Source organism: Lissotriton vulgaris, chromosome 8, assembly GCF_964263255.1.
Source record: "Lissotriton vulgaris chromosome 8, aLisVul1.2, whole genome shotgun sequence".
NCBI classification, from domain to species: Eukaryota; Metazoa; Chordata; class Amphibia; order Caudata; family Salamandridae; genus Lissotriton; species Lissotriton vulgaris.
This window is the reverse complement of record NC_141696.1, coordinates 1,563,355,855-1,563,366,167: the sequence shown is the minus strand read 5'-3', so window position 1 is coordinate 1,563,366,167 and position 10,313 is coordinate 1,563,355,855. Positions and strand designations below refer to the sequence as shown.

Genomic DNA, 10,313 nt, shown 5'->3' with positions numbered 1-10,313 from the left:
AGGTTATATCTTCTCACAGAGGGCTCCCTCTGGGGAGATTGGTGTTCTCGAGTCGGAGTTCTTTCCCTCCGTCGAGGAGACCTTCCTCTGGACTGGAAAGCTTTTTCCTTGGGAGTGGATTGTTTATTTCCATCCCAGCTCTTTTTAGGAGTGTTTGAATTATTTTTAATAAATAATTTTTCAGGATTTTCGAGTAGTTGGGGTTTCACTGGTTTCCCACCCAAGCTGTCTCTACCTAATTCTTCATAACATTTTTCTATAATTCTGGCAAGCTCAATTGGTTGATCTGTTATATCTGTTTCCTTCAATTTCTGGCGGATCGCCACAGATGCTGCTTCTCCTTTTATATTGGCTAGTAATATAGCCGAGACCGGCTTGAAGTCTTTCAGTAATTTCATACCAAGAGTTAAAGCAGGTTCTGGACCGTATTCATTCTGAATCTGTTTCAGCACATCTGGTATTACCGCCATTGACGGAACACCATGTGTTTTTGTGTAAATGGAAGCAAAGACTGTACCCCAAGTGTCACAGTCCTCCACGTGTGGTGCAACCCCCATTGGAAGGCAGATGGTCAGAATTCTGTGTTTCTCAATAGGGGTGGTATTCGGAAATACTGCCTCTATTTGAGTAATTTTCTGCGCTAACCAGAAAGGAATTTGTTCCCGTTTTATGTGTGTTTTACCAAGACATGATTGTATGTTTTGTGGTGTAATTTTATTTGTGTTCCCCTGATGAGGGGTCAGCTGTGGGACATTAACAGCTGTTTGGACTGTTGCAGTCTGCATTACATATTGGACTAATTGTCTATGTATTTTAATTAATGTTTTTAGCTGTGCTAAAAGTTCTTCTCTAGACATTTTATCAATGTCCGGATGTGGTGTGTAGCTGGCTAGAACCGGCCACGTTGCTCCTGGTCTACCTAGTGGACCGAGCCTGGTAATATGATCATTATGTTTTAGGGCACCCCTAAACCAGAGCAAATGCTCTTGGTATTTTAATGGGATTTCAATCTCCTCGAAAGGAGCGTACTCATCCGGTGGTTCCCCTATTTTGTAATAGTGGAACTCGTTTGTTGCAGCGTTTGCTGCTGGAAATTTTATCCAAAAATAGAATACTTCTGTCTGCCGATATTCGTGTGCCTCTATCACGAAGACGACTGTGCCACCTTGTGTGGTCAGTCCATTTTCTATAAGTTTTGACATTATAGTTTTTCTTATGTTGACCGGGATGATTATTGCACCCGGTGGGTAAATCCCTGTTTCATCGGAACCCTGCTGAGTCGCATTTACTGCGGCATCAGTGGTTCAGTTGTTCCCGCCTTCTCCTGGCATTTTACTGTCAGAAAGGTCTTTTGTTGCAGATCAGGTTTCAAGGAAACAAAGATTAGGTGCACAATATTTTGGAACACTATATCCTTCAACGTTAAATAAACCAGAGCTTTACATAGGAATCTCTTCCTACTAAGTTCGGGCGGATTTTAACCTTTAACCCACTCCAGACGTCTATTGGAGTATTTACGGGAGAAAGGGTCTGTGTGAAAAATGCACGACTGAGTTACTCTAACGTCTTGCGTTAGTTTTATCGCCTTACCAAACGTTGGGCGCCATGTAGTGTAGTTTCTATTTTCCCTATAGGCCCTGCTCATTGGAATAACATAAACAGCAGTGTAGACGTAGAAGTGCGGTCTTCCAGGTCTCTACTGACTATGCTAAACTTAATTGGGTTTGTACCAACTAGCTCAGAGGTCACTGGAAACTTTCTTGACTGAATAGGAAGTGATCAGCTTCCCTGGGACAGACAAGAAGGGATTCAGTTTTCCAACAACCGCATAAACATGACAACTTTGCTCCTTAGAATAAGAGTCTATCTCTAGAGTCGTGTGAAACAATAGACAGCTATTTCACTCAGTCAGTTGTGCAGATTACTTTCACCAAGATACAGAGAATAGAGAGACGGGCGTTTTCAATAAAAAGGTATTATTTATTGAACAGTCTTTCTTCTTATGCAAGAGAAATGAATTGCCACAATTGCAAGACTTGTTATTATAAAAAGTGCGTACATTAAAAGGAGGATTGCGAAATAATACTGTAAAAGCATTGATATGGTTTCTTAGCCATATAATGATTAAAATGAATAAGATATATACATTTGACTAACGTACTCAACTGGTGCTTCGAACTACGCCTACCCCAGTGTACCTGACCTAAGCCTAATACTTGGGAGGGAGTAAGTAAGTAGCAATTTAGTTAAGTTGGTTTTGCCAAGGGTTTGCTTCAAGAATTCTCTCTAAGGGTTTAGTCAACACCATACCTCTGGAATAGAATGTTGGAGGGCTGGTATCTCCTTTCAGGACTCGATATTCCAGTCACCCGCAAGGGTAGGCTGGAAACGCCGGAGCTGGATTTTCTCGGCAGGAGAAAAGACAGCGTCTTTCTCAGCGCGTCAAGGAGGAGGAGGGGCAGCGTCCGTGGGATTCTCGCATCTGCTGGGCTCTGCAAGGGACAGCTGTTCTGCTCCTGTATTCACCACACCATCGCATTTGCCTAAGGCAATGTTGGTAATATTTATACCTGAAAGGTGCCTTGTTTGACGTAAGTTTTTGGACATAAGACATCAATAAAGATGTCACTCGGAACTGGTCGTTCTTACAGTGCTCATTAGAGTTCTATTACTAATAAAAACAAAGCAAGCGGGGCTTTCCCAGGTTGCTGGGGGTTTTATCTTGTTGAAGAACTCGGAATGTAATCTAGGAATCTAAGATAGTGGCTTCTGCTGTGTCATCTACTAATGAGCTGCAGAGGCGAGGTTCTGAAATATGTCTCTGATCGTTTATGCCAGAGACGAGTTTCTGAAATATGGCTCTGATCGTTTATGCCATTATAGTGGTATGGATGGATTATAGCCGTATAGGGGAATAAGGTCACAATATCGATCGGGGTCCTAGATTAGAACACGACAATGTTTTGGATGGAGGCATCTAATGGATTGATTTGGTTATTACAGTAAATTACTAATCTTTTCCATTTAGCTGCGTAGCATGCTCTAGTAGTTAGGCGTCTGGCTTCCTTGATAATGTTCATACAGTCTGGAGGCAAGTTAAGATATCCGAACTCAAAGACTTCAGGAGCCAGATCGCTAGGTTCATCTGATTGGGATCTGGGTGCCTGATTTCTCCACGGTTCTGCGTTAACAGCTGTGGCGATAGGCGTAGTCTTTGGCGTGGAACTACTGAGAATTCTAGGAGTGTTGTGTACCATGGCTGTCTTGCCCATGTTGGAGCAACCAGGATCATTGTGAGGGACTGTTGCTTTAGTTTACGTGCCACTAATGGAATCAATGGGGTTGGCGGAAAAGCGTACGCAAATCTGCCTGACCAGTTCATCCATATCGCATTGCCCTGTGACAACGGGTGTGGGAACCTGGCGGCAAAAGACTGGCATTTTGAGGTTTTTTTTTTGTGGAAAACAGATCTATCTCTGGATGCCCCCACCTTCTGAAGAATGGTTGGAAGACTTGAGGGTGAATTTCCCATTCATGTATCTGTTGGCTGTGTCTGCTTAGTAGATCTGCCATCTGATTGTCTATTTCTGGGAGGTGTTCTGCCAGGAGAAAGATGTTTTTGGGAGATGCCCACCTCCATATGCTCTGTGCTAGGTGAGACAGCTGCGGAGAGTGTGTCCCTTCCTGTTTCTGTATGTAGTACATGGCTGTCATGTTGTCCGTCCGGATTAACACAGCCTTGTTGTACAAGTATTTCTGGAAGGCTTTCATTGCTAGAAATACTGCTAGCGTCCGCTGTTAATACTACTTGTGGAACTGGCTCTTGGAACAGTCGCCCCTTGGAAAGGTTTTGTGGGTTCCACCACTGCAGAGAGTTGTAAGTGTGACTGTCTACCAACACTAGGTCTTTTAGTTGTCCTTGAGCTTGGTTCCACTGCAGTGCTAGGCATTCTTGCAATGGACGCATTTGAAGTCGGGAATGAGGGACAATGAATATGCAGGAGGCCATCATGCCTATGAGCTGCATGAACACTCGAGCTGGCAAGGAGTGTTGTAGCTGAAATCTTTGAATGAGAGTCTGTATGTTGGCTATCCTGGCTGGATTTGGATATGCTTTTGCCACTGAGGTATCTATTTTTGCTCCCAGATATTGTTGTATGTGGGTGGGCTGCAGATGTGATTTTGGGTAATTTATAGAAAAACTCAGACTGTGCAGTAGCTGGAGTGTCTGAGATGTATGGTTTGCACACTGTGCGTATGAGTTGGCTTTTATGAGCCAATTGTCCAGGTAGGGGAACACATGGATGTGTTGCCTTCTGAGGTGTGCAGCTACTACTGCTAGGCATTTCGTAAAAACCCTTGGTGCTGTAGTTACCCCGAAGGGGAGAACTTTGAATTGACAATGGCGACCCTCTATTGTGAACCTGAGGTATCTCCTGTGAGCTGGATGTATGGGGATGTGAACGTATGCAACCTTGAGGTCTAATGTGGCGAGGAAGTCGCCTTGCTGGAGTAACGGGAGTACTTGTTGAAGAGTGATCATATGGAAATGCTCTGAGAGTATGTATTGGTTCAGAGGTCTGAGGTCCAATATTGGCCCGAGGGACCCGTCCTTTTTGGGAATAAGGGAGTATACTCCTGTCCCTGTTGTTGCCGCCACGTCCTCTGCCCTTGTTATTATTGCCTCTATAACCTCCTCTGTTGGAGCCTTTATTAAAGGTGCTCTGGGTATTACTCTTGAAAGTAGAGGAAGTTTGTGATGTGTTGCCTCTACCTGAGCCTCGAAAGGAGTAGCGGCGAAAGGAACTTCTAAATTGTTGAAACTGAAGTGCGCCCATTGACTTAGCAGTATCGGTATCTTTTTTCATCTTTTCCAAGATGGTATCTACTGCAGGTCCAAACAGAAAGTCTTGGTTAACTGGCTGGTTGAGGATGGTTGACTGCACTTAATTCTTAAATCCGGAAATCCGTAGCCATGCATGCCGGAGTAGTAATACACTAGTGTTTATGGACCTGGCTGCTGTGTCAGCTGCGTCAAGTGCACATTTAATGGAAGCATTTGTTATAAATTTGCCTTCCTGTATTAGGTCGTTCGCTTTAGATTTGAATGGTTCTGGGAGGTGTTGAAGTAAACCTTCTAGCTGGTCATAATGTGCTCTATCGTATCATGCTAATAGAGCCTGTGTGTTTGCAATTCTCCAAGTATTTGCAGCTTGGGATGCTACTCTTTTGTCTGAGGCTTCTAGTATTTTTGACTCTCTGTCAGGAGGGGGAGCATCTCCTGTTGTTTGTGAATTAGCTCGCTCTCGAGCGTTTGTTACCACTAATGAGTCTAAAGGCAACTGTGATTTAATATAAGAAGGGTCTGTAGGGGCTTCCTAATACTTTTACTCAATTCTGGGATTGAGGACAGGCGCTCTGGCAGGATCTTTAAATATGTCTGGCACGTGTTTTAGTACCCCTTTTAACATAGGAAGTGTACGTATGCTTTTTTCTGAAGTAGGAAAAGTGTCAAATAGTAACTCCTCTTCTATTGGGTCAGTGTGCATGTCTACATTGTGATATTTAAAGACAATGGTGTTGTCAGTAGGTGACGGCTTTGTAGGATATGTAGAGGTGTCAGGGATGGGTTGTGGGTCGTATGTATCATAGGGATCATTTTGGTCATCCCATGTGTTATCCTGTATATCCTGATCCTCAGGGTCTACAAAGTGATCTTGAGGATCGTCCCCTATGTTTTCTGTCTCATCATAATTTGAAGGAGAGTAAGGTACATAAGGCATGTCAGGAAAGAAAGGAGGAGGAGTGAAAGGCCTTGAGGGAGATGTTGCAAAGTCTTTCTTCTTTGGAGGAACAGATGAAGAAGTGTCAGTGTCCAAAGGTCTCTTCTTCCTGTGGTAAACTGTTATCCGTGCTGTTTTAGGGTCTATATACAGTTTAGGTTGTTCTTCCTCCACTGGATCAGGGTGGAAAAGTTCTTCCTCAACTGTCATTGGTTTTGGCACCAATGACTTTGGCTTAGTCACTTGTTTATGAGTCTTTGGCTCGAGGGCCTTCGGCTTTGGAGCTTTTTTCGGCTCGGCTGATGTTTCCAGGTCAGTGACTCCCTTTTGTTCGACGTGTTTTGTTGTCTTTACTGTCTTCTTTGGTCCGACGACCTTTTTCGGATCGACCGTGTTTTTAGGCTCGATAACCTTTTTCGGATCGACTGGTGTTTTCGGTTTGATACCTTTTTTCGGGTCGACTGGTGTTTTCGGTTGGATAACCTTCGGATCGACCGTTTTTTCGTTCGACGACTCAGCTGCCTTTTTTTGGTCACCAGGAATTTTAGTGTGACCTGTTTTTTGGAGGTCGACACTCTTTTTCGGCTCGACTGCCTTTTTCGGGTCGAATATTCTTTTGGGATTGATGACCCTCTATTGTTTTGACACCCTTTTTTGTATCGATGATTTTCTTCGGCTCGACAACCTTTTTCGGTTCAGCGGACTTTTTGGGAAGAGTGTAGCTCGTTCCTGGGGTATCAGAAGGCTTGGGTTTGGTCTTCGGAGCCGAGCTGGAAGGCGGGGTTTCTCAAGGAGTTTGTCGATCTCGGCTAAGGCCTTTAGGCGATGCTTCGACCGGAGCCTTGTCTTGAGATGAAAGCGGAGTAGGGGGGTTTGGTACTCACGGTTTGCCCTGGTGTGATCTGGTCATCAGAGTCCGACTGGTCCTCTACGGTGACAATTTCTAGGTCGGAGTCCGCCGCTTCTGGGAGGTCATGTTCGTCTTCGAAAATGTTCTCCGGTTCCGGTGCCTGCTGCTGCATCACTTGTCTAGCGGCCCTTCGGTTCCGGATAGTCTTCTTCGACCGGAACTGAGCACAAGCTGGACAGTTTTCCTCGTTGTGCTCGGGAGAGAGGCACTTGTTGCATACTGTATGTGTATCAGTATGTGGGAACTTGGAGTGACATTGTAGGCACCTTTTAAATGGGGCCCTTTCCATCGACAGCAGGCCCAGGTGGCGTCGAAAAGGCCCAACGCCCTCGTCGACGACAGGATCGATATGGAAAGTGTTATTGAGTAAAGGTTTACAGAACGAGAACAATACCGTCGAGGTAGAAGGCCTTTTGGCCTTAGAAAGTTGAAAAGGTTCGGTTCCGAAGTTGGAGTTGAGGAATAGCATCTGAACCCAATGGTGGAAAAAAACAATCTGAAGATGGAGAAGATGCCCATGCACACTGTAGTCCAGGGGAGGAGTCACCTATCTCGTGATACTTCGAAGACTCTTCCAGGATAACAAAGTGCAAACATCCGGACCCAACACTAGGCGGCGATCTATGCTAAGATATGAATTCAGCAGCCCACATGCCTCGAACACATATTTGCAAGTCCATGAAAAGTCACGCAGTGTGACTTTACGTGGCCATGTAATATATGGGCAAGCACACCGTGGCGCTGATGAGTCACCGACGGCGCAAGGAACTTGTGAATGAGGCCCTTGGTGTGCAGAGCAAGTGAATACAACCTGTACAATTACATTCCCATTACTAGTGTGAACTATGCAGCTGTTTGCATTTTCTCAAACCATATCATACACTGACAGGCCGTACCATAAAATAACACGCCTTTTGTGAGAAAGTGAGTTTCTGTTGCAGTACCCCCCCCACACTTTTTGCCTGATTCCTGATGCACTTTTCCTTGGTGTGCCCTGGGTCCCTGCCAATCAGGTACCCAGGGCCTGTGTTCCTTTCCTAAAAATTGAACTAAAGCCTAAACCCAATTGGCATCTCTGGCCACATAACAGCCCCTAGTAAATGGTACCCGAGGTACCCAGGGCATTGTGACCAGAGAAGACCCCTAAGGGCTGCAGCAATTTTTGTGCACCCCTTAGGGGCCCTGTACCCTGACACACACATACTGCCTTTGCAGGCTCAGTGTCCTGGTGTAGAACTAAACAAAGAGTCGACATGGCACACATCCCTGTGTGCCATGCCCACAAACCCAGTGCCCTGGCATACATCAGCCACCCCTCTAGCTGGGTGCCCTGTGCCAGTGGTGTGGGCACAGGTGCATGAGCCCTGTGCCCCTACAGTACCCAGGGCCATTCCTGGGCACTGTAAGTGCAGGGATGCCATTAAGAGTATAGGGTGCTGGGAGGTTGTCATTACAAACTCCACAGCACCATCATGGATACACTGAACAGTGACAAGTTTGATATCAAACTTCTCAGCACATTTAACCCACACTGATGCCAGTGTGGGATTTGATGTAAAATGCACTACATAGGGCATCTTAGAGATGCCCCCTGAAACCTAACCTACAATCCACGTCTTGTCTAAGAGGCTGCCACACAGCAGACATGTTGGTGTACCCCTGGGTGGAGAGCTCCCGCTCTCCTGGGCCTGCAACAATGCACATCCTGGGACAAGGTGCCAAGCCTCCTCCCCCAGGATGGGGAGGGAAAGCTTCAAAGGCATTCCGCCTTTGTGAGTTTCTCCAGACCACTTGCTGAACTCAGCAACTGGCCCCCACCAGTTCTGACCCCCACTCTGGTGGGAATACTGACGGGAAACCCTAAGTCAAAAAGGGGGGTTTCCAGCCTGTGCCAACTCCACCCCTCAGGTGGGAGAGGCGAGGTGATGCACGACCCCGGGCTCCGGCCATCTTGAAGATGGGGAGACCTGCCCAATGACAGCTAGGCTCCTGCCCCCCTCCCACAGGAGAGGAGCAGGCTAGGGGGTGTACCCACCCCATGACAGGGACCCATTGGTCCCTGCCCTTGCCCTACCTGTAACGCCCCTAAATTTAGTATTTAGGGGCACCCTGAACCTTCTTTCACAGATCCAGATACCGAAACAAGAAAGAAGAACAAGGTACAAGAAGACCTGCCGTGCAGCTGCTAAAAAGAGGAAGACACCAACTGATTTGTCCCCAGCCCTACCGGCCTGTCGACCCTCGAACCTGCTCCTGCTAAACCCCGGCGTCTCCAGTGGTCAGCAACCTCACAAACCCCGGAGGACCTGACTGCCTTGTGACTCTGACTATCTGGGTCTCCCACGAGCAGTGGTACTGCTCAAAGCAAGTAACAAGCCCTGGCATCAGCCCGGAACCACGAACCCTGCACACTCTGCACCCGCCAAGCCTGGCCTGTGCTGGAGGGAACCAAGACCCTGTGGACGTCCCCCCGGCGATTCTGACCTGGAATCCAGTGCCCAAGGACCCTCCTCGACGACCCAGACGAAGCCTGCAGCCTCAGGACAAGGGACCCCTCCAACCGCGACCAGCAGGGGGTAAGATTTCCCAACCTCAAAAGACACCTCTGCACCCGGCGCCCCATGGCCCCCTAAGCCCAACTCCTGGGTGCCTACCTATCCTCCAAGATCCCAACTTACCCCTCGAAGTGTTGGCCGCACCAGAGGATCCTCCGTCCCTGAGCCTGCAGCCTTTGTTCCCTTTTCAAGATCTCCTTTGAATAACATTGAGCACCCGATGGCTCAAAAGCACCCTGCACCCAGCCGCCCGAGTGCCCCTGGCAGTGCAACCATTGTCCTATTCTACTTCCCCATGTGCCCTGAGCAAGTGACCAGGAGCCCAGCTCCCACAGCCGCGTGGCCTGCTAGCCAGCAGCCACCAACCGAAGGCCCCTGCCTCTCATTGGATAACATTGGGCCTAACTACCTTTGCACCTGGCTGCGCCTGTGCAGGTGAGGGTGTACCAACTGTACCTACCTGACCCTGGGGGACCCCTGAGTCTATGCCCAGAACCTTAACTTCACCAGTCGAGTACCCACCTGGAAACCGATAACTCACTTACCTGCCATAGGATAACATTGACTGGTTTGACTCGAAAAATCTTCTAAATGTGAAGTTTTTAAACTCTAAAAAATTCCTATAAAATCAGCCAAATACCGAATTCGAAGTACTCACTTGTGATCAGGAGAGAAGCCAGTACTGTACCTTGTAGCCCAGTACTGAACGACACATGTAATCCTAACCAGGTTGACTAGTAACATGAATTTTCTCCATAGTAATCCGTTGTCTGCTTTTCTATGAAATTTCTTGTGTCTACTTTTGAAAACTTGAAATATTCCTGAAAAATCGTACCCACTACTGAAACGTATTTACTTACCTGTCTTAAGTAGAGATCCCAGTGCTGGACCTAGGAGCCCAGTACTGGATTACAAAAGTAGCGAGAACGTACTGTACCTCTAACCTGAATTTCCTTCCATTGGATGACATTGCTAATTTTTCACTGAAAAGTTTCTAAGTGTTAACTTTTAAAATACTGTTATATTCTTTAAAAATCATTGCAATAACTAAAACGTTTTTACTAA

The 10,313-nt window shown here is 46.7% G+C and overlaps 1 pseudogene; it reads right to left on the bottom strand.

Moving 5' to 3' along the window:
- Nucleotides 1–5,165: 5,165 nt before the first annotated feature.
- Nucleotides 5,166–6,805, bottom strand: LOC147700423 (uncharacterized; annotated as a pseudogene).
- Between the last annotated feature and the right edge of the window lie 3,508 nt (nt 6,806–10,313).